The sequence below is a fragment of the Spermophilus citellus genome, assembly GCF_964194105.1.
Source record: "Spermophilus citellus genome assembly, chromosome: 6".
In the NCBI taxonomy this organism is placed as follows: Eukaryota; Metazoa; Chordata; class Mammalia; order Rodentia; family Sciuridae; genus Spermophilus; species Spermophilus citellus.
Window position 1 is genome coordinate 99,295,758 of NC_138187.1, and position 24,768 is coordinate 99,320,525.

Below are 24,768 nucleotides of genomic sequence, written 5' to 3' on the forward strand. Positions count from 1 at the left end.
CTGGGAGATGGAAGCAGATAAGTCTGTTTTCAGGACCTGTCTTCATTCTCCTTCACCAAAGCACTTCATGGGCTCATGGACCTCGGAGTTGGGACAGGTCAGTGAGGGGCCTCTGAAGAAGGTGCGAGCCTCCTTTTCTGCACCCTCAAGAAGATGGGCACAGGGAAGCGGTTTATGTTCTTGCTTAGGAAATGGCAAACAAGTGCGAGGGAGAAAAGGAAAGAAAGGAGGGAAGAAGAAAAAGGAGGAAAGAAGGAAAGCTCAGCTGCAATGAACGTATTCAGGATTTTGTTGGCAGAAGGATCTAGAAGGAAGGCATTTTAGTTTGGGCATACCTGATATCGTGTGCATCACTTGGCTTCTGTTGCAGTCACTTGCTTTGCTTTGTCCTGGTCTTTCCCCTTTCGCTTGAGACACTTCTTTCCCAGGCGACTTCGTCTTCTCCAGATAGAGGTTCTAACCTACTGCTAGTGGTGCCCCTCTCCTCCCACACCTCCTGGTTCCACCCAAGGCCCATGTCGGCCCAGGGCAGCACCCCAGCCTGCCAGGCTCTTGAGTGTGGCTAAGCCAGGACAGGGTGGAAAGCTCCTGCCCAAGGCCAGCAGGAGCAGCCCTTCTCAGGACCTGGCGCTGAGGGAGGCAGACGCTCCAGAAGCCTGGAACTGAAATGGGGAGTACTCTGAATCAGTTACCCAGGAGGCGTTTGGGAGAGACAGCCCTCAGACCTCAAGCAGCAATGCCACTGTGTAACTTTGGCCTGCTGACTGAGGGCTCTGGTCATACACACTGTGGAGCCTCTCCCGCTGCAGGGGACAGAAACATCCCTAGAGCTGAGCAGGTGGTGACAGAGCCAGGCTGTGCTAACCCCCAGGCCCACATGCTAAATGGCACAGGGATCAGCCAGCACCACAAAGCCTGCTGCTTGTCCTCAGGTATCAGAGGATGGAGGCCAATGACCAACCAGAAGGCAAGGACCGAACCACAGAAAACCGTGAAAGGGGTAACAGGAGTTTACAAAAGGAGGATTCGGTGTAGACAGAGATCCTGGTAAGGGCTGGATCTCGGGGGAGCTGGCTGGAGGACAGAAGGAAGGGCAGTCAGAGAGGTGAGGGGAGTGCGACTGAGAGAAGGAATGTCCCCAACAGGATGGGATGTGGAAGATAGCACTACTGTCCTTTGTCACCCTTCTCCAAGGAAATTTGCAAATTGCATCCTGTGACTTTCAAGGCACATCCCTTTCTTGACATGTTTGGAAATGTACAACCCTGGTCCCCGGCACAACACAGGCCTTCAAATCCTGTCCATTGGGCTTTAGGATTTGGAGGTTGAGGAAGGTTCAGATTCGTTCCTTCTAGCCTCTGAAGCCTCAGAGGCAATGTTTGGAAGCGTGGGCCACAGAAGAAGGGAGGGAGGACGTGCTGGTTAGACACTGGTCCTGGCCACCCGCTGGAGGGGGCGTATCAGCCATTAGTAGGAGGGCACTGGCTGTGCTGGGCCCTGGGCCATGCCGCTTTCCCACTTGGGTTCTGCAAGAAATTTCACAGGTCTGACACTGAGGTCCCATTTCTACTGAGTCACCTTGAGTTTTTCTTCCTTCTTGTAAAATATGACTCATTGATACACGAACCTTAATTCCCTGCATTCTTGCAAAAGTTCATTGCAAGGTAAGTCTCCTGACTCCCCTCTCATGGCTACTTACGTTTCAGGAAAGGGATGAGGCTCAGGGAGGAAGTAGCCACAGATCATTGACTAGGCAATCCAACTGTGATTCAGATCCAGGTCTGAATTCAAGGCCTGGGTTCTTTGGCTTCAACCCCACTGTACCCTGTGTTCATTCTCTGGGGATACGGGAAACGACATACTCCCAAATGGTTGCTTTGAAGAGAAAGTGGTGGTTGCACAGATCTGTAGGCTGGATGCTGAGGTCAGGGCCTCCAGGGCCACCTCCCTCTGAAATCAACGGATGCAAACTTTCCTGCCTCTCCCAGCTTCAGGTGATGCCAGCAGTTCTGGGTGCTCTGCGCTATAGCTGCAGAGTCTGTTCCAGTGTCTCCCTGTCGCCCACAGCCTTCTCCCTCTGTCTCTAAGGACACAGTCCTCTTTGGAGGGGGCCGTCCCTTCTCCAGCATGATCTCACCTTCTCTTGCTTGTATCTGCAGAAACCCTCGTTCCAAATAAGATCACGTCCACGGGGACTGCAGTGAGGGCTACAGAAGGAGAGCCATCTGGGGAGAGCAGAGGCAGAGAGGTCTGCTAGGGAGCTGGCCACTCCACGGGGAGCAAGTGCTCAGTGCTCCCTGGGAGTGCACATGTTCTCTCTCGAACCTCCTTAATGTTAGCATGTGGGAGAAGAGGATATCTTGCAGGTGTGGGAGCACTGTCAGAAAATAATGCAACCTGGAGAGGGGTGAGCAAAAGGTGCATATTTAAATCTTTAACGCACTTGCTAAAACAGAGCATAAAAAAGGCAAAAGTCAGTGGGAGGAAGGGCAAGGAAGAGCAGCCAACACCATTCCAGGGCACAGCTGCTGTGCACCCTGGTGCTGAGCAGCATAGTGGCGTTGCTCTCCTGGGAGGTTTTGAGTGGGTGCTCAGCATTGTGTTTATTTGCTTTCAACTTCCTGGTTGATGTTTTTCCTCATATCTTCTATGTCTTTGGATAATGTTAAAAGCTAACATTGATTCACAGACTTATGAGAACCAGGATTTTTGACCTGAATCTTACTCTTGGACATCAGTAATAAATTTTAAAAAATAAACAACTTTTGGGAAGAACCAGAATTAACTAAGCAAGGCAAGGAAAATGGATAGGGTCTTATAACTACTTGCATTAATCCTAAGAAGACAACTCAGTCCATCCTGGAAACTCCTAGCAGGAAGTCACATTCAAAGTATGCTTCTTGCTCTCATTAAAGACCTTGGTTTAATGTCCATCACCCTCAAGATCTCCATGGCCACTTTGGTCTCAAGAATACAACAGGACAACTAGGAAACGGCACGGGCCCCAGGGACTGTCATGGGAAAGTGCACTGTCAGACCACCTGGGCTGGGAGATCTTGATATCTGCAGGGGACATCAGCTAGGGGCCCCAGAAAGACTGCGTACATGTTTGAATGTTCCAGGCTAAACACTGATCTTTGGCAATTAGCCATTTAAAATGGAGCAGCTTTCTGTTCCCAATCCCTCTCCCTTTACAGTCCTGACACTAATGGTCTTGTTCATGTTCCCAGCTGTCCTCTTCCAAGGCCCAGGGCCACATTACTCCTTCCCAGGTGCAGATGCGCTTACCTTGGGAAGCACTCTATCTACAGGGTGACATGACCCAATGTCCTAATGACGTGTTGACGTGCACCCATTGCCAGCCTTCACCACAGCCAGCCTTCACCCAGGGGGTGCTGAGCCTGTCATGGCTGATACCCTAACATGAACCATGAATCGCCTTAGGCATCTTTTTGGTAAGATTGAATCATGATTGAATCCAGAGGTGTTTGACCACTGAGCCACATTCCCAGCCCTTTTTTATATTTTATTTTTAGAGACAGAATCTCTAAAAGAGATTCTCAGGGCCTTGATAAGTTGCTGAGGCTGGCTTTGAACTTGCAATCCTCCTGCCTCAGCCTCCCAAGCTGCTAGGATTGCAGGCACGCGCCACCACGCCTGGCTATCTTAGACTTTTGATTGGACACTTATTAATTCAACCTCTTTTCCTTCGTCTTTTCAGGACTACAAAGTATCCTTGGGAGTGGATGAATACCTCCACCCCTGTCTCACCCATCCAGGCTGCCAGTACCAATGCTGGGGCTTCCAGGTCCCCTGCTTCACCCTAGTGACCTGGTCATGGGGGCTTCCAGACCAGCAGGGAATCTCTTCCTGCCTTTGGAGTCCCCTCCTGCGCCTTCTGAACTCTAGACAGTGCCTCTGGAAGGCACCTCCCTTTCTTCTTCTCCGCAGCCCCCCCCCCCCCCCCCCCCCCCCGCTGCCTCCCTAAGTGCTCTGTAGGGTGTTTCCTGGTGCTGGCCGCAGACACAGTCCACAGATGCGAAATGCAGAGGTAGAAGTCACCCTCTTTCGCTGGGTCCAGGTATAACAGAATTTAAAATCCAGTCCCTAGAGTCACACAAACGTCCATGTCCTCCACTCACTCTTCTTGAGCTGAGGATATTTTGGAACCCGAGAGGCAGCAGCTATGACGGAAGCCAGCTTGTGGGTCCTTCCCATAGGCAAGCCACACCTGGAACGCTCAAAATAGAGAATCCCTGCCTCAGCTCATTCCCCACACTCGTGGGCCCAGGGTAGAGGGTCTATCTAGACTCCCCCATGGCCCGCCTCAGGCGGTGTGGGCAGCGTCCACTGCAGAAGAGTGGCTCTCCCTAACACAGTCCTTGGCAGCCGAGTGCCCTGGGCCCCATGAGTTGTCTGACTCAGGGTCTGGCCTCCGGCTTCCTTGCTGCTGCTCCTCCCCATTGGCAGAGGGCAGGAGGAGCACAAACCTGCCGAACCTGGTACCTGGTCTCTTCACACGTCCACTCATTAAGCTGCTTCATTTCAAACTGGGGGTATGGAGCATCTGGATGGTTTAAAACGACACATCCTACCTGGCTGTGCCGTGTGTAGGACGTTTTCCTGTTCTTTCTCCTCTACCCAGGGACAGTGTGTGTGTACGTGTGATCTGACATATGATCTGCATATAAATGAACCATCTTCAGGGACCAGGGACACAAGAACAGGTGAGCACAGCCTGCCTGCCTGGCAAGCTTTGAAGAGTTACTGATCAGAGGATGCAGGTACTACAGAAATCCACAGTGCTTCCGAAAACGCTAAACAGTAGGACATTTCTCAAAACGTCTCAGCCCTTCAGTATTTTACAGGAATTCCAACTCGAGCAGCTTTACGCAGTCATTATCACTTAATTACCAATATAAATCTCTCTAGCAACTTCCATAACTTCATTGCAAAGGAACACGCACACCTCCTAAATCATCACCTCCTTTTCTCCCCCCCAGATCATCGGCTGACAGATTTGTGGCGGCTCCAGGTTTCCTGAGCGATTCCTCTTGGAACGCAGATGATGCAGTTGTACCCCTTCTGTTGGTGAGGCTGCCGAGGGCAGGAGGCTAGGTTGTTTGCTTGAAAGGTTAAAGACTTTGGTGAACTTTTTAGTGATCCGAGGCCAAGTTTCCGGTATGCAATGAAAACTGAAACCTGGCTTTGGGTTTCCTTACCAAGTTCTCACAGAGCCTATTGTGACAAGAGATGTGCCACGGAGCAGGGACATGCAGCATCCAGCACAGCAGAGACACTCACTGGCCCTCAGTGCTGCTCTGGTTGGCCACCTGCTTTCTGTGTGGCCCCAGGCCTCACCTACCCTCACATCTGTTGTGTGGACCAAGTAGTCGGTACCCAGAAGTGTAGACCAAGCAGTCAGTACCCTTATGCCACTTACCCCTAGGGAGTCTTTACACTGTGCCTCATCTTGGGTGAAGTAGGGGATGCATGTTGAGACAGTGGCAGTCCTGGTCATCTTCTTGGTCATTGTCCCTCAGCTACTGTCCTTAGAGCCAAGTTAAGAGGACAGGGTTTGGGCTCCTTCCTCAGTCCTCCTGAGGCCTTTCCTGGGAGCATACACAGTTTTCATTTGTAGAAACGACAGAAGGGAATCTCCATCACTCATGTTAGGCTCAGCTCTAAAGACTTCTCCTTCCTTTCACTCTGGGTCTCTGTTCCAGGTACTCACACTCACCTGGCTTTCAACTTACAGAGAATGCTGGGAAATAGTGTTCCCTGCATCAGCTAATGCCCTCCCAGATCTCTTCTGACTCCACGAGGATCCCAGAATCAATGAAATGCTTTGATGACAGAAAACAAAGCCAGGCTTTGAAGTCAGACAGACCTGGCTCCAACAACTAGCTCACATTTACTAGCTGTGCCACCCTGGGCAAGCTGCTTGACCCCTCTGAGCCTAGGTCCCTTCTCTGAAAACCTGGGCCAGTGCCAATGGCCAAGTTGTTGTCATGAAATGAGAAGCTACTTAAATAAAGTGCAGAACAGAGTGCCTGACACAGAGTGGTAAACAGCAGATTCTGCTTTTCTTTATTCATGCAATCTCTGCTGGGTTAAAAAGGCAGGCCTTAATAAATCTAAATATAGCTTCTGTCTTCACTTCTAGGGTTCTACTTCAAAAAGAGAAGGGAGGGAATGTGCAGTGTCTGAGGCCCCGATGAAGGCGTCACCCCACCACTGAATGCACTTTCCATTCAGATACTAGTGTATTAACTAGTCACTACTGTTGGAACTGAAAATAAAAGCGAGGCTCACTTCCTCAGCCCAGAGCCTGACCAGAGAGTCCCAATGACTTGGTTTGTCCTGTAACAAACCCCAGGTCTGAGATTTGCAGCCCTGGGAGTCATGCAGACTGTGAAGCAACCATCCGGAGGGCGAGTGCCTGGAACGGTGCTTCTCTCATCCCACTCCTGGCCCTGCATTTCTGGGGGATTATTTCACCACACGGGTGGCCTGAGTCCTTGGCCTCCAGCCTCAGGACGCATTCCAGCACTCTGGGCAAGCAAAAATCCACTGAGAGGCGAAGCTTCCCTTCATGCCCCAGTGGCATGAGCAACTCATTAACTCCCTGGGGCTGAGGCTGGGATTACGTAAAAATCTGACATCCCACTGTGTTACTGATCCAAATGCCAGAGAAGCAGAGTGCTTGCAGAACTGGGGCTGTCCTCACAAACAGTCCTCAGATGTTTTCTTCTCGAATGATTTTGCTTGGTCCGATTGTGGTTTCAAAATGGAAGCTCCGTGCCCAGTGAGGGCACATGTGCAAGGACAGGGGGAAGTGCTGCTGACGTGTCCCCAGGAGGCCCTGCAGAAGGACACAGCTGTGCAGTGTGGAATTTCACACGCTTCTCCAAAGAGGAGCCTGCAGGGCGTAGTGAGGGAGACACAGTGACACAATTCCTGAGGCCCTGGCTGTGCTCCTGCACTGTGGGTTCCGAGCGCCATCTGGTGGCTCAGGGCTGCCTTTGCCAACACCATCTGGGCTTTTGCCCCATGGATGGAGAATTCACAGGAGTCCATTTAAGTTCCATTGGAAGAGATCAAAGGCCCAAAGGAAGACACCCAGAGTCAGATGTCCTGAATCCACTTCTCATCTGGGTGCACATTACATCAGGTTCTCCTCCAAGTGGGGACGGGGATCCCTCAGGACCAGGCTCTGTGTGATAGTAATGCAGCCTGCTCCACCTTGCTGCCTTCCCTGTCAAGTCCAAAACACCTGGCCAGGAGTCTCCCTGGTGGCCCTGCCTGGACACAGGTGTTCCCTTCTCAGGCTTCTGGATCCCACACTTCCCAAGGCTGCGGGGGACACAGGCATGTTCCCACCTCAGAATATCCAGCCTCTTGGTTGTTCATACTGGTGCTTTCAAAGCATGTTCCAAGCCTACAGCTTTATTAACCAGAGTTTCATCTTCACACAGGCATTCAACATGGGAAATTTGGGGCCACACCAAGAGCAGATCTGATCATGGAACATCTAGAGAGCTGTGGACACTGCGGACACAGTGGGTGTCTAAGAAGGAATTAGGGCTTGTTATCACACCTGAACTTACTCGACCTTGGCCCCTACCCACCTCCACCTCAAAGTGCACCTCAAAATACTGCATTTGACAAAAGGACTTTAAGGAAGAGCTGGCCTGTCCTACTTACAGAGCCCGCGATGGCACAGCAATCTTGTCAAAACTGGGAGACACGGGTGTCCATCTGCGAGGGCTGCCAGAGCAAAGGACCACAGGCTGGGTGGCTTGAATAACAAATCATCTTCCTTGCAGGGCTGGAGGCTGGCATTTGAGGTCCAAGTGTGGGCAGAATTGGTGTCTCCCAAGGCCTCCCTCCTGCTGGTCTTCACCTGTTTTTCCTGTGTCTGTTCGGATACCTCTCCTTATAAGGACCAGTCCTATGGAACTAGAGCTCACCCAAACTACCTCGTTTTTTACTGTAGTCACCTCTTCAAAGACTCCGAGGTCCTGGAGGTTAGGACTTCAGCGGGTGAATCTTAGGGAGACACAGTCCATCCAAAGTAAACATCTTATTTGTAATGTTTTTTATTTCTTTTGTGGTGCTGGGGGTTGAACCCCAGGCCTTGTGCATGTAAGGCAAGCACTCTACCAACTGAGCTACATCCCCAGCCCCACAACATGTTGAAAGTCTGTGCTTCGTGGGGAAATGAGAGCAGGGTGGGCAGACTGCAGCAGGGGGTGCAGCTTGCCACTGTGAGTGGGTTTCGTGGACATAGCCGCACTTACCCCTGCACATGCTGTGGATGATCGCTTTTATGTTCAATGGCAGAGATTAGTGTCCAAAAGCCACTTGGCTTGCAAAGCCTGGACTATTTATGAACTGGCCCTTTAGAAAGGCCTGTGGACGGTGCAGAGTGCACCCTTGGGGCTAGGTAACTTGATCCTTTAGGGGCTCTTCACCTTTGAGCCCTGAGCTGTTTTACACCTCTGGAACTTGAAGGAAGTGGTCAGTAGCCCAGATAACCCTTGCCTACAGGCAAGAGGGCAGCTTCTCCTGAATGTGTTTTTCCTTTCCAAATCCTCACCAATAATGACCTCTTCTTTAAATCCTGTTTCAAATTGATGGTGATAGCTTACATAGTTCCCTCATTATACATCTGTATAGCGGGACACAGGGTAAAAGTGTGTTAGGTTTCTTGTGTTTGAAAATGCACTGGGATTATGAAGAATAATGTTTCTGCTCTAGGGGAAAACATCCCAAAGCACTCAGTGCCAGGATGTCTGCAATTTACCTTGAAATGCACAAACCCACATCACACCACAGTAGAGGGAAGAGAAAGGAAGCCGATTAATATTGACTACTAGGGACCCCAGGGGAGGCCCTGAGGTGTCCTTGAACGGTGGGCTGTTCATGCAACTTTTCTGCAGGATTAACAATTTTCAAAATAAATGCCAAATTCCCAGCCAAGCATGGGCTCCTCCACATCCTCCACTTCCAGATGCTTCTTCAGTACTCCAAGGGGCAGCCAGTTCTTGCAGATATTGGTTAGCCTTTGACTTCTTGCAGTGAGTACAACTACAAAAAAATTTGAGTAAAACATAAAGGCTGTTATTGTCAGGGACTCAATTTCTCCTAGATTCTGTTTTTGTTTCTTCTCTGAATCCAGGGCCTTATGCATATCGGGCAAGCACTCTACCACTGAACTGCATCCCCAGCCCCTCTTTTGGGTTCCTCATGGTACCAAATGAACAAGATGCTAAGGTGGAATTTTCTTTTTAGTTAGATATTTCACATTCCTAAAGAATGCTCCTACAGGAAGTGAACCTTTCTAGCGGAACCCTGGCTGCAAGCTGTGTGCTGCACTGAGTGTGGGTGGGGGCTGGGGTTCCATCCCTCGGTTACTGTTGGGTTTTTTCGTGTCCTCCTGGCAGCTTGACCTCAGAGCCTTATCTGCAATCTGACTGCCACTCGAGTTGGGACTGTAGGACCTGGAGCTGTCAGCATACTTTAAGGTGTGATGGCACGGTAACCACGAGAGAAGAAAGTGAACTAAATTCTCAAACTCTGTGTCTTTTAGCATAAAGGGTTAGGATTAACATTTTCTGCCTGAGGGAAGCAGAAAAAAATGAGTCTTTACAGAATGCTGCCTCCATCTAAATCTGAAAGACACACTAAAAATAGCTGAAGGGACGGAGCCACCCAGAGGCTTCTGGGGTTGCCCAGTGGGAGTTTCTGCTGGGAGAATCTGTCCTTCAAAGATGCTGCTGAAAACAGCCCAGAGAGTTGGCGTGTGTGCAGAGCGCGCCGGAGCCTGTCCTTTGGCCACCAAGAAGCGGGGACAGAGCAGGCAGAGATGCCTCTGAAGGAAGGATTCCCTAGAGGCAGCCATATCCCACCTCAGCAGAGACTGAGAGTCTTAGGGCCACAGGGTGCCTGAGACCAGACCCTTCCAAAGACAGGGTCACCAATAGCTAAAGGGTTAACCACTACTAACTCTAAAGAAAAGGTCCTTTCCACTCCCATGACAGGTGTGCCTTTGGAGACCTGACTTCTTTCCTGACAGGGCTACCGCCACAGCCTTCCATCCAGCTTCCCCTCCGACTCATCCTCATTTGGATTCCAGTGTGATTTTTCTCTAGCCCAATTTCATTCAGGTCATTCTCTATTTTTATTTTTTTTTCACTTTGAAATATCATACCTAGATGGGATATAATCTCTCATTTTTCTGAGTGTACAGGTTGCAGAATCATATTGGTCATGCAGTCACATCTATACATACAGTAATAATGTCTGTTTCATTCTACTATCTTTTCTGTCCCCACATCCCCTCCCATCACTTCCCTCTACCTAGTCTAAGGTAATCTATTCTCCCCTAGTGCCGCTACCCTACCCAAACTGAATGAGGAGGTCATACATGATTTAAATATATCAATTTCAAGTAATGAAATAGAAAACACCATCAAAAGCCTACCAACCAAGAAAAGCTCAGGACCAGATGGATTCTCAGCCGAGTTCTACAAGACTTTCAAAGAAGAATTAACACCAATACTCCTCAAAGTATTCCATGAAATAGAAAAGGAGGGATGCTAGGAGCCACAAGCAAATATACGATGTATGGCACCTTTGGTTGTAAAGTGACGCCAGCTAGCCACTGAGATATGATTATGTTAAGATTTACATTCATATGGAAATTGGACTCCCGCTATTCACCCTGGCCTGCTACCGGACTCATGTTACAGGACTCATGGAGAGTTCCCATTGGTTGGGGAAGGATAGTAGGAGGAAATTCCGGGGGAGGTCCGGGGGACCCCCGGTTCCGGGAGACGGGAGGTTCCGGTAGACGCCCGCGTGGGAGGACCGGGTTTGGCTTGCCGGCGCCTACAGAATATTGGCGGCTTTTTCAAAATAAAGTTTTGTTCCTGCTTGAGTGGCTCGTGATTCTGTGCCCAGCCAAGACTGCGGCATTTGGCGGCCTGTGCGGGGAACGCCTGAAGCTTAGAGGTGAGTAAAATTGCTCGCCCCTGAGGGAAGGCGACAGGATGGGTGACCATCTCAAAAAACAATGTGTTCTTGTTTTGATTTATTTTGTTTTTATTTCGAGCTCCCTAGCCCTAGAATTTTCTCAGGCGAACTGGGAAAAATGGTTGGCTCAAGGTTTGAAGTTATTCGGCCCTGAGAAAGAGAAAATCGATACAACCATTCTCTGCTCCGTTTTTGTTTCATTCTGTTTCGGCTTTGTTTTATCCTATCTTATTGGGTTACGTTACCTTTATAGTAGATTAGAATCCAGTAAAAAACAAACCGAAAAACTGTTAAGTAAATTGTTAGAGGTCCAGACTATGGTAGAAAAAACGCTAGGTCAAGCAAAAGAGAAGGTCTCTCAAGCTAGTCAGACAGAGGAAAATTTAAAGAAAGCAAGCTTAGAGGAAAAGCAGCCATCAGGTGGAGAATTACAACAGGAGGTTGCTACCAACTCCGTTCTATCACCAGAGGGCGTAATTCAACCAACAGCTCCATCTACCGCTGAGCGGCCCTCAACTCCCGTAGTTGATGGACGGAATTCTGAGACAGAACCCCAAAGATTAGCATGCCCTGTACTTGAGCAGGCAGGAGGGCAACGAATTCACCGTACTTTAGATTTCAAAACAATAAAGCAATTAAAGGAGGCTGTAACAACCTATGGGCCGCAAGCTCCCTTCACAATAAGCATGGTCGAATCTGTTACCAACTTGGACATGACACCAGCAGATTGGGCTAACATGTGTTGATCTGTGCTAAACGGAGGACAATATTTGTTATGGAAGGTTGCCAATGAGGAATTTTGCATGGAGACAGCTAGGCGAAATGCAGAAGCTGGTTACCCTCAAAGAAATATAGATATGCTATTGGGAAAGGGACCTTATGAGGGTCAAAGACAGCAAATTGAATATGACCCTGGCGTATATGCACAAATTGCTGTAGATGCAGTTAGGACATGGAAAACTTTACAGGGGCATGGAGACTTACAAGGTCAATTATCTAAGGTAATACAAGGAACTAATGAACCTCACGCTGAATTTGTAGATAGACTTATTCAGTCAGCCTCTAGGATATTTGGTAATACAGAACAGGTAATGCCATTTATAAAACAACTGGCTTATGACCAAGCAAATTGTTGCTGCAGAGAGGTCATTAGACCATGGAGACATGAAGATTTAAACACATATATTAAATTATGTAGAGACATTAATGAACAAGGGCAAGTCTTAGCAGCAGTACAACAGGCTTTAGATGCCAGGCCAAAAACATGCTATAATTGTAATCAAACAGGACATTTTAAAAGGAGTTGCCCCATAAGAGGAGGGTTTAACAAAGCTGGGTATCAAAGGAATAGAATACCGGGTATTTGCCCACGATGCCATAGAGGGAAACATTGGGCTAATGAATGCCGTTCTCAAACCACCATAGAGGGTATTCCATTATCAAAAAACGGACAAGGACCAAGTGTTTACCCACGATATCGTGGAGAAAGGTATCAGGCTCCATTGCCAAAAAACGGACTAGAGGGCCCAATGCCCCGGGGCCCAAAACCACAAATATATGGGGCAATGAAGGAACCCAACAGCACCATCAAGGTAGTGCCCAGGACGCATTATCCATTAAATCCCTCATCAGACAAACTAGAGGGAGCGCAGGGCTGGACATCTGCGCCTCTGCCAGAGCAGTACTAACTCCAGAGATGGGAATTCAAATCATTCCCACAGGAGTAAAAGGACCTCTTCCCCAGGGAACAGTAGGCTTATTATTGGGACGCAGTTCTTCTACACTAAAAGGACTTATGATAAGTCCTGGGGTAATTGATCCCGATTATGAGGGTGAAATAAAAATTATAGCTAGTTCTCCAAGAGGTATATCAGTAATTTCACCAGGAGATAGAATAGCACAGTTATTAATAATACCCAGCCTGCATGATAAATTTTCCAGTTGTAATGTAGAAAGAGGTTCCAAGGGATTAGGCTCCACAGGTGTAGATTGGGCTATGCTGTCTTTAAATTTAGATTCTCGCCCAATGCTAAAATTAAATATTCAAGGACATGACTTTAATGGGCTGCTGGACACAGGAGCTGACCTTAGTGTCATCTCTCATCAAGAATGGCCAAAACATTGGCCATTACAACAAGCCACTCAAACGCTTCGAGGCCTAGGAGTGGCGACTAATCCCGATAGAAGCGCAATGGTATTAGATTGGAGGGATCCTGAAGGATGTGAAGGAACTATACAACCCTATGTATTAGATCATCTTCCTGTAAATTTATGGGGACGAGATGTCCTAGATCAATTAGGATTGACATTAACAAATAACATCAATCCTAACACGCCCACTACTAGGGCTAAACAAGGCTTTAGGAAAGAAAAAAGATTAAGAGAACAAGAACAAGGTATGACAGCACCTATTCAAATAGATCAAGAAATAAATAGACATGAATTGGGTTTTCAGAAAGGGCCACTGAGACAATCAAAATTACTTGGAAATCAGAAAGACCAGTGTGGGTTCCTCAGTGGCCCCTGACTAAAGAAAAGATACAAGTAGCCCATGACTTGGTCAGACAACAATTAGCGGAAGGACATATACAACCTTCCGTATCCCCCCATAATACTCCCATTTTTGTCATTAAAAAGAAATCTGGTAAATGGAGATTATTACAAGATTTAAGAGCCATTAATAATGAGATGGTTATTATGGGACCTGCTCAATCAGGGATTCCTCAATTGTCTGCTTTACCAAAAACCTGGCATGTTTTAGCTATAGATATTAAAGATTGTTTCTTTTCAATTCCAGTTCATCCCGAGGATAGTCCACATTTTGCATTTACTATCCCTGCATTAAATCATGAAGGTCCTGATCAGAGATATGAATGGAAAGTACTCCCTCAAGGGATGGCTAACAGCCCAACTATGTGTCAAATTTATGTTAATAAAGCAATCCAGCCACTTAGAAATCAAAATCCTGAACTACAAATATTTCACTATATGGATGATGTGTTATTGGCACATAAAGATAAAAACACATTACTAGAATGTTATGCCACACTTACAAACTTATTGAAAAATTATAATCTAGAGATAGCAACAGATAAAGTACAATTAAATCTTCCAATTAATTATTTAGGAGTTCTATTATCCTCAACCATGGTCTGTCCACCAAAAATTCAAATACGAGTAGATCAACTCAGATCACTTAATGACTTTCAAAAGTTATTGGGAGACATAAATTGGATAAGGCCTTATCTAGGCATACCAACAGGAGAGTTAGGACCTTTATTTGATATTCTAAAAGGTCCATCAGATCCAAATTCACCCCGCATGTTAACGCCTGAAGCAAGAAAAACATTAAAAATCATTGAAACATATATGGAAAATATGCATTTGGATAGAATTGATATAAGTTTGCCTTTATTATTTATTGTACTACCAACAAAAAAATATTCCTACAGGAGTATTTTGGCAGGAAGGTCCATTATTGTGGATACATTTATCTTATTCTCCTAACACTATTCTTACTAGATATCCTGAGGCTGTAGGACAATTGATACTCAAAGGAATAAAAGCAGCTAAGGGAGTATTTGGGATTTCTCCCAATAAAATTATTACTCCATATACTATGGATCAAATTGATGAGTTAGCTAATGAGTTAAATACTTGGGCAATAATCATGTGTAAAACTAGTGTTTCATTTGATAATCACTTACCATCTAATCCTTTGTTGTCTTTTTGGTCTAAGCATCCTGTAGTTTTTCCAAAAATGACAAGAAAAACCCCTATCATAAATGCTCCAAATATATTCACTGATGGGTCAAACAATGGTACAGCAGCAGTAGTTACTCCTGATCAAACTTTTACATTTTTAGTACCCAAGCAATCAGCTCAAAAGGTAGAGCTTAATGCAGTATTACAAGCTTTTATGATGTTTAAAGATTCTGTATTTAATTTATTTTCTGATAGTCAATATGTAGTTAATGCTATAGTATCCCTTGAAGATGCTGGTAGGATTTCACCTTCTTCTACTGTTTTCTCTTTGTTTTCCGCTATACAAAGTCTAATCTGGGACCGAAAAGATCCATTCTTTATAGGTCATATCAGGGCACATACAGGATTGCCTAGAGCCCTTAGTATGGGCAATGAACTAGCAGATAAATCTACACATGACATACATATTTTCTCCACAATAGAAGAAGCTATGAATTTTCATAAAAGGTTCCATGTCAATGCTAATACTTTACAAAAATGTTTTAAAATAACTAAAGAACAAGCCAGACATATAATAAAACAATGTCAAAATTGTGTGACATTTTTACCACAAGTTAATCTTGGGGTCAATCCTAGAGGACTGATACCTAACCATATTTGGCAGATGGACGTCACACACTTGCCAGAATTTGGAAAATTAAAATATTTACATGTTACAGTTGATACTTCTTCTGGATTTTTGATGGGCTCCCTTCATGCCAGAGAAAAAACTAAAGATGTTATAGCTCATTGCTTACAAAATTTTGCCACTGTGGGCGTTCCAAAACAGTTAAAAACGGACAATGGTCCTGGTTATACTTCCACCTCTTTTAAACAATTTTGCTCATCATTTGGCATTACTCACATAACAGGAATTCCATACAATCCACAAGGACAAGGCATAGTTGAAAGAGCTCATCAAACTATTAAAATGTACTTATTAAAACAAAAGGAGGCAATTGGAAAGGGGTATATATCCCCCAAAGATAAACTTAAAATAACCCTTTTTACTCTAAACTTTTTAAATTTGGATTCATCGGGACTTAGTGCTGCGGAAAGACATTTGTACCCAAAAAATGTACATAAGCCTAAGGTACTTTGGAAAGATATTCTAACAGGACAATGGAAAGGCCCGGATCCAGTGATAGTCTGGAATCGGGGCGCTGTCTGTGTTTTCCCACAGGATGAACAGCAACCGATTTGGATTCCAGAGAGATTAACTAAAACAATTTCTACAGAAAAAGAAGATGATTTGACTCAAATCCATAACAGCTGACATCCAGAGCTCCAGCTTGGCTATTCTTACATCTGCGACAGTGATTAACCAAGGTGTTTTTTTTTTTCAATATCTATTTTATTATTGCATTTTTCCCACATCATAAAGTTCTATTTTAATTTTGAGCTCATACAAACCTAGGTTAATGTTTTTCTGATCAGTTTTATTTTTTGACTGTGTTTTATTTTTTTGACTGTGGAGTTTTTAAACATTACAATGGAGATTTCACCTAGGTATAGTTACAAGGCCTTTATTTACTATTGTCTTATGTGTTGTATGTTGTGTGCACACTTCTGTTTTGTGTTGTATGTCTGTATGTGTGTATGTCCATATTTCTTATATGAGGAGCGCTCATGAAAAAATGGATCCAAATTTTTTCTTTATTCACGTGATTTATATGGTTTAATTTAAATTAGGTGAACAGCTGTTAATGATTGTTTTTAGAGATGGTTAACAGATCTGTTTGTTTACTAATTTAAATTAGGTAAACAGCTGATAAGGATTGTTTTTAAAGGAGTTTAACAGATCTGTTTGTTTACTTTCACCTTTCCTTTTCATTATATTTAATAATTCTGTTCAGGATAATGTCTCTTTAGCATCATTGCCAGAATTTCCATCTCCATCCCAATTCCGGTGAAGACTGAGATAAAACCAAACTACAGCTTCTATGATAGCTATCACAGTAAACTGTATAAACTGATGCATCAATGAATATAACTCAACAAGTAATGCTCAATCAAGGACTTGATTTACTTTGGGAGGAAATGGACATATTGATAGACTCCTCCAATTTGAACTGCTTGCAGAACTTGCCTGGACTATATATCAGTTGCATACATTGTGAAATATCATCTGGTGCACCGAATTTGGTACTGCTGGCATATCTTTGCTGATGGTGTCACCAGTGATGCAATTTCCTTGCCAGCTCACCCCATGTTTATTGTGGTAATACTGGCATATCTTTGCTGATGGTGTCACCAGTGATGCAATTTTTCCAAAGGAGCCATCAATTGGCTTGGTGTCGTGGCATTTCTGTATCCTCCTCCCTTCTACTAGTGATGGTCTAAAATTTGGGGGCCAACAGAGGTGAGGCAAAGAACCTCACCCCCCCACTGGCACCAAGGCTAAATTTGGGGGCCAACAGAGGTGAGGCAAGAACCTCACCCCCCCCACACTGGTGCATAGGCCTATCCACAAGCATGGCTGAATGCTGGACTGGTAGTCAGTGACGGGTTGATCTGATTACAGTGGATTCAACCTAAGACAGGAATCTGACGCCTAAATGTCAGTTCTCCCATGACGGGTAAGAACCATATGTTAAATTGGACAACCTACCAGGCACGGTCCCTAGCCACATTGCTTGTTGCTTAATTAAACAGAAGGGGGCAGATGCTAGGAGCCACAAGCAAATATACGATGTATGGCACCTTTGGTTGTAAAGTGACGCCAGCTAGCCACTGAGATATGATTATGTTAAGATTTACATTCATATGGAAATTGGACTCCCGCTGTTCACCCTGGCCTGCTACCGGACTCATGTTACGGGACTCATGGAGAGTTCCCATTGGTTGGGGAAGGATAGTAGGAGGAAATTCCGGGGGAGGTCCGGGGGACCCCCGGTTCCGGGAGACGGGAGGTTCCGGTAGACGCCCGCGTGGGAGGACCGGGTTTGGCTTGCCGGCGCCTACAGAATATTGGCGGCTTTTTCAAAATAAAGTTTTGTTCGTGCTTGAGTGGCTCGTGATTCTGTGCCCAGCCAAGACTGCGGCAGAGGGATCCCTTCCAAACTCATTCTATGAGTCTAATATCACCCTGATACCAAAACCAAAGACAAAGACACATCAGGGAAAGAAAACTTCAGACCAATATCCCTCATGAACATAGATGCAAAAATAAAATTCTGGCAACTCACATGCTAAGAGCCATAGTAGGAATGAAGCATGGCATTTTTGGTTGAAAGGTGACGCCAGCAAGCCATTGAGATGATAATGATTATGTTAAGATGTGCATTCAATTGGATTTTAGACCCCTGCCGTCTGCCTTGGCCTGCTACTTTGGAGCTCAGAGGACTCCCGGAGAGTTCCCATTGGTTGGGGAAGTGCGGTAGGAGGGATTTCTGGAGAAGGGATTTGCGGTTGGTGTGGTGTGTCCCGGGAGAAGGGCGTGTGCCTGGCATTCGCGGGAGTTTTGGAAATAAAGTTTGTTCCTGCTTGAGTGGCTCGTGATTTTGTGCCCAGCCAGACTGCGGCAATCACATACAAAAACATATTAAAAAGATAGTGCACCACAGTCAAATGGGATTCATCCCAGGGATACAGAGTTGGTTCAACATATGGAAATCAATAAACATAATTCCTCATATTAATAGACTTAAAAACAAGAATCAATAGAGGCAGAAAAAGAATTGACAAAATACAGTACACCTTCATGTTCAAAACATTAGAAAAACTAGGGATAGTAGGAACATACCTCAACATTGTAAAAGCTAAATATGCTAAGCCCAAGGCCGGCATCATTCTAAGTGGAGAAAAATTGAAAGATTCCTGCTAAAAACTGGAACAAGACAAGGATGTCCTCTTTGACCACTTATATTCAACATCATCTTTGAAAATCTAGCCAGAGCAATTAGACAAAAGAAAGAAGTTAAAGGGATACAAATAGGTAAAGAATAACTCAAACTATAAGTATTTGATTTTTAATAATAACCAACCAAGCAAACAAACAAAACCCCTTGACTGGTTCTCCATCTTCCACTGACTTTATCTGACTGCTCACCCGGGCTGTCGACTGGTTCTCTCTTTGTAACCGCATTGGCTGACTCTGACTCACCTACTCCACGAATCACCTGCTCCACTGAAAGCTGCAGACCGAGGAGAACCTTCCTGTGTCCCTGGGATGGCAGGAATGATGTCACACTTGTGCTCCTCAACTTGTGCCCCCACCGTCTGGAAGAGTGGCTTTCCCAGAACTGGGTTCAAGAGGCACCTTTGAGAGTACATGCACCAAAGAACTGGAAGCAGGACCTTGATGGGCATCTGCCCACGGTGCCCAGAGCAGCAGTATCCACAGCGGCCAACGGTGCCCAGGTGTCCATCGACATGGAAGAATGGATGAACAGAGTGTGGTACTCATGCTACAGAAGGTCACTCAGCCTTAGGAAGGAAGGAAATTCTGACACATGCTACCTCATGTGTGAACCCTACAGACATTACGCCAAGTGAAATAAGCCACCGCAAGAGGACAAATGTTACATGACTCCATATAAGAGTCAAAATCCTAGAAAACAAAGTGGTAGGCAGGGGACAGGACTCAGCATTTAGTGAATGGAGGGCTTCAGTTTTGCAAGATGCACGAACAACAGGGTCCATGAGCTCAGTGCCTGAAACTGTGCCTGTAAGCGTGGCCAAGATGGTAAATTTCATGGACATCTTGCCACATTTTTAATAAAGAGGAAATAAACGGACATGGCTTCTGAAGGTCGAATGCTGAATCCAGGAACTGGTGAGGGACTCCTGCTAGACCTCGGGGCCTGATCCCTCCTCCAGTCCCACAGGATTCGGATCATTTCAGCATCCCCTCCTCCCCCAAAGGAACAAGCGTGTCCTCCTAGAGTCAAGTCCAAAATCCAGGACCTGTCCGGCCTTGCCTGGGGGGCTTTCCCTGGGGGACCTCCTCCCCACCCCTCCCCTCCCTCCCTCCACTCACACTAGCCCCTTGCTGCAGGGTGAGTCCTGGTAGTTTCCCTGAGGCAAGGCCTTCCCTGCTCTAGCCCAGCTCCTTCCCTACTGTTAGATAACAGGGAAGCCTATCCTGTAGCCCAGGTCAGGGGCTTATGCTGCTCCTGCACAGAGGTTGTTAAAAATTCATTGTCCATAAAATCACCTGGACTGTTCTAAAGACTGAAAGTGTTTGCCCCACAGTTCATAGCCTGACCCCACCCCACCCCATGATGATCTAGGAGGCGGGGCCTGTGGAATCCATTAGACCCTGAGGGTAAAGCCCTCATGATGACATCAGTGCCATTTGAGAGCCACTGGTCCTTTCCACCCAGCGTGGTCACAGTGAGAAGACTGTCAGCTGTGAACTGAAGACTGTCAGCTGTGAATGGGCCAGGCCCTCAGCAGACTGAAGAAGTAGTAAAGCCTGATGTTCCACCCACACTGTGGCACTCTGCTTCTGAGACTGTAAGTTTCCCAGAGACAGGGACAGCAGGGACTGCCCCAGCACTGCACGTCACTGCATCAGAGGCCTGCTGGATGAACGGGCCTGATTTCCCCTTATCCTTCCAAAGGGGAATCAGCAATATCTATTTGGAAGGCAGTGTGCATCCTCCAACTGAGCCAGGTAAAAAGTCTAAACCATATGACAGACTCTCTTTGAAGATGCCTACTTACAGGGCAGGAAAAGGAGCTGCCAGTCTTCCTGGGAAATCTCCTTGGTGGCTGCTCTTACTGGGAAGAATGTGGCCAGCCTGCTACACCACATCTCTGGCTGGACGAGGCTGGAAGAGCTTTCTGCGAGGCTCAGTCGCTTGCCAGCGGGCTAGCAGAACACGGCCAGCTAGTAATGGGTTTTACCTCTTTCTTTACTGTGAATGCGGCCATTAAGGGTCCCTCCATCAGGCTCACGCTGGCAGGAGCTCCCTCAGCTTATGATCTACCTGCTGCGATGGGCCGCCTGCTATGGAATCACAATTCATCATTTAACAGGAATCCTCACTTGGCTGAATACATTGTCATCTTCTCCCTGTGCCAGAAGCAGAAAGTGAGAGATTCTGACAGTGGCAAAGAACTTGAGAATTCTGATTTTGCCTCAGACTGGCTGAGGAGGTTTAGACCTCTGCTCTGCCTGTCCAACCTGTGTGGATTTGACTCTAGCCCATAGAAATCCGGCCCATGGGCTGAAGCAACCCTGGCAGGTTATTGTAGGCTTATGGGACAGTGAAGCCCCTAGAAGCAGGGCCCTTTTTTGTTTGTTTGAGGAAAAGCCATAAAGGAAAAGAAAGAAGCTAGTGGTGGAGTAGGGTGTTAGTATTTTTCTTTTTTGAATGCTGAGATCGTGTTGGGAACAAAACCAGTCCTTCGTGGTAGTTTGACTAGAATCTCAGGTGACACACATGAGCAGGTAGGATGGTCATCATCCCCTTGTGCTCTCCATGAGCACCGTGGGACTGTCAGCAATTGAATGAGTTCTTTTAGTTCAATTTACATAGAAATCAAGTAGGGAGAGCCCAGCCTGCTCTGCTTGAAATAGAAATCAACAGGCAAAATAAAGCTACACAAAAGAGACTTTAGCCAGGAACTATACTGCAGCACAGAGGGAAGCAGCCAGGAACGCTTGGTAAGGGGAAGGGGCTGCTTATAAAGTTCACACATGCCAGTTCTCGCATGCACAGTGTCCTGCCATAGGCTGACTTTCTGCTTAGTCATGGGAAGGCAAGGGGGCTCCTTGTGGACCTGACTGGTGACAGCTGAGGGGCTGCAGAGGGCTGGAATCATACAGTGGTTTAGGGGTGGAGTCAGCTGGGATGGACCCAGACAGAAGGTGCAGAAGCCAAAGCAAGTCTCCAGGTGGCCGGGTCTGATGCTCACCGCTGTCAAAGATGGAAGAATAAAAGTACCTGACGGGAGCCCTGGGCCTTCTTCCTCCAACTCAGCTTCTCACTCCATCCCCTTAGTTGCTGTAGCAACTCACTAAGTAGCAGAGTGGTCTTCTCTTTGCTTCTCCCACAGAGCAAGGAAGCTCTCAAGTAGAGGTGAGACAGTAACTACCTAAAAGGGTGATATTGCTGAGTGTTGAAGAGTTTCTTGTCCCCAGATATCTGCGTTTTCCTCCTTTCCCTCCCCACTGACAAATATCTTCCAGGAGAGAGAAGAGGCATGGGCAATGCCAGCAGTTCTCGATGCACCAGTGGAGCTTTTAGTAGATAACTTAGATGTCTGTGCTGCATGCCCAGAGTTCTGTAGTAATCATCCGGGATGAGGCTCAGATATTCAGGATGAACATGTGGCTCCCAGGGATGCTTCTCTTCCAGGCTGAGGACCACTGGGCCTGGCAACAAAAGCAAAATTCGAAATTTCCTTGCCAGCGTACCCCATGTTGCTTAGAGGACATTCGCTGGGACATTGCATGTATGCTTTAGTAAGGTGACCTTGCTCAAGGACCAGGGCGGATCCGGGTTTAGAGCTGATCAGGTTTTAGGAAGTATCCCCTCCTTGGGTTTAGGGAAGTTCCAGGTTTAAGGTGTACCCTGGGGGAGGAGGGATAGGGCTATCCTGCTGCCTCAGGCACGCCCCATCCTTGAGTTCCCGTTGTGTTCTCCTGAGATTCAGAAAGTATTGGAGAAGAAAGCCTCATGGAGTAGGTGAATTGGGCGGCAGCAGAACTGGGATTTCCCCAGAACGTGTGTAGAGGCCGGTGTGAGTTCGGGAATAAAGATTGCTCTTTGAATCTACAAGGTGTGTGGTGGCTCGTGATTCTGTGCCCAGCCAAGACTGCGGCAATTTATTAGCTGCTGCCAGCAGTCCTTAATGAACTTGACCCTGATCATGCACTCCAGCACCATCCATAGAGAAGGAAGGGGAGATAGGTGCTAAGGATCAAGTTGTTGTCCTTCCTTTTGCAGAGGGTTAGCCAGTAAGAGCAGGGCTGGCAACAGTGAGTGTGGACTTCGTGGCCAAAACTATGGTGGCCGTGGACCAGAAAGAGATCTTTAAAACGGATTGAGCCAATAACATCACACAATGTGCACTGGTCAGGAATTCTGTACCTGGTAGAAATGTGGCTGCAAGAACAGAAAGCCCAGTAACAGAAGATTGCAGGAATACGAGCTTGTTTTGCTGCTATAACAGCAAGCCCAGAAGTAGATATTTGCAGCATTGTTTTTGCATCTCTGAGGTATATGGGCTATTCTACATCTTTGTCCCTGCCATCTTTAGGGTGGAGATCCTCGTCTGCTCATTCTCATGGGTCCAGCAGGGCACAGTGTGTCCTGGGAAGAAGTAGAGGGGCCTGTGGCAGGAGTGGTCTCTCCTCAGAGAGCAAGTGCTTTTCCAGACACATTCTGCCTGACTGCTGCTTAAGTTTCATTGTCCAGGTCTGGGACACTGCCCACCTCCATTCCCCTGCTGTAAGGATGTGCAAGCAGAAAACACGACTGTTCCACTGGCCATGAAAGCCTGAGTTACTGCCCCAGGTTAGCATATTGCCATACTAAGCAAATCCAAGTTTGTCAGCTGGGAGAAGAGGGATGGCTGTTGGTGAGTGAATAATGGTGCCTGCTACAGATCTCCTCCACCCCTGTGCCTCTTGCATAATGAGTGGAAACTTGAGTTTTCTAGATATACCCTTAAAATAAACCTATTATTGAAAATTGCTGCAATTTTCTCCTTGGAGGTTCTCTGAGGCTTTCAGGGAAGACCTCACAAGGCAAAAATCTTAGCCTATGAGCAGCTCCCTGACTTCTTAGACCCCAGAGGCAAACAGCTTCAGCCTCCAGTAGATGCCTTGCTGTATGATGGCTGTTTTATTTCTTCTTGTATTTGTTTTCCACTTTGCAACTGTGAGCATTAAGTCAGAAGGACGGAAAAAGTTCACCATGTTGACAATAGCCCCATCTTCTGTCTAAGAAATGTCAGCGTCTGAACAGACCATTATTTTTGGTTGCCAATACATTCTGGAACCTAATGCAAATAGGATCCATGCATCTAAGAAGAAATCTTTTCAGGGGTTTGAAGCCCTTTTACCTCTTTCAGGTCAACATGTTTGCCCATTTTTATTTGGTCTTGTAGTACTTATGGTATCATGATGCCCTTGCCCATTGCTTTTCTGGCAGTTTTATGAAGGACCAAATTCAGTACCTGCAGCATGCTTTGACGGGTGCAAACAGAGTCCACAGAAAACATTGAAAGGAAGGATCCATCTGCCTGGACCAACCTCCTAACTACAATTTCTCTTCTCAATTCACTTTTTCTTTTCATTTCTTTTTTTATACTAGGGATTGAAATCAGGGCCTCACACAAGCTAGGCAAGAGTTCTACCACTGAGCCACATCCCCAGCCCATATTTTATTTTGAGACCGGGTCTCCCTCAGTTGCTGAGCCTGGCCTTGAACTTACAATCCTCCTGCCTTTTCTCTGGAGTAGCCAGGACTATGGGCATGTGCCACCGTGCCTGGTTCCCACTCACTCTTACTCCTCTCTCCATTCCCCTTACTAAGGGGAAGCAGTGTCCATTTCAAATTGGGAAAATGAAGGGTGTCAAGATTAAAATCAGAGGTGCAGGTGAGCAAGCTCATCTCTCGGTGCAAGCATTTCAGATTAGAAGGGAATCAGGGATATCCATCTTTGGAGAGATCTCAGATGTAGGGTATGGACAACCAACACCCACCCATTTGCAGTATATTGGAGCCCAAGTCTTCGGAGTCCAAGCATAAGGGTAGTTCAACTGTGGGACCCAAAAAGATTGGGGAAAGGAGTTCATGAAAACAACTCCTTAGAGGCCACTGCTGGACACATATCCACACTGACAAATGCACAGGCAGTTAGGCAGTTTCTTTCTCACAATTGAACATATTTGTTGCCAGGGAAACCGAGGAGGGGGCAGGCTCTGGGTGTGCAGGCTACCTGAGCTGGAGCAAAGCAGCCATAGGACTGAAGGTGGGGAAAACTCTGATAGCTAGTTGCAGCCCTTGTTCATTCACGATGAAG

The 24,768-nt window shown here is 46.6% G+C and overlaps 1 long non-coding RNA gene across 1 annotated transcript in view; it reads left to right on the plus strand.

The window, feature by feature from the left end:
- LOC308650708 overlaps positions 1-10,308 on the plus strand; it is a 34,151-nt gene extending 23,843 nt beyond the window's left edge. Inside the window, exons 3-5 of the long non-coding RNA XR_014022394.1 lie at positions 4,646-4,727; positions 5,004-5,091; positions 7,479-10,308. This is a non-coding gene — a long non-coding RNA (uncharacterized lncRNA). The remainder of the gene's footprint in view (positions 1-4,645; positions 4,728-5,003; positions 5,092-7,478) is intronic.
- Positions 10,309-24,768: the final 14,460 nt, after the last annotated feature.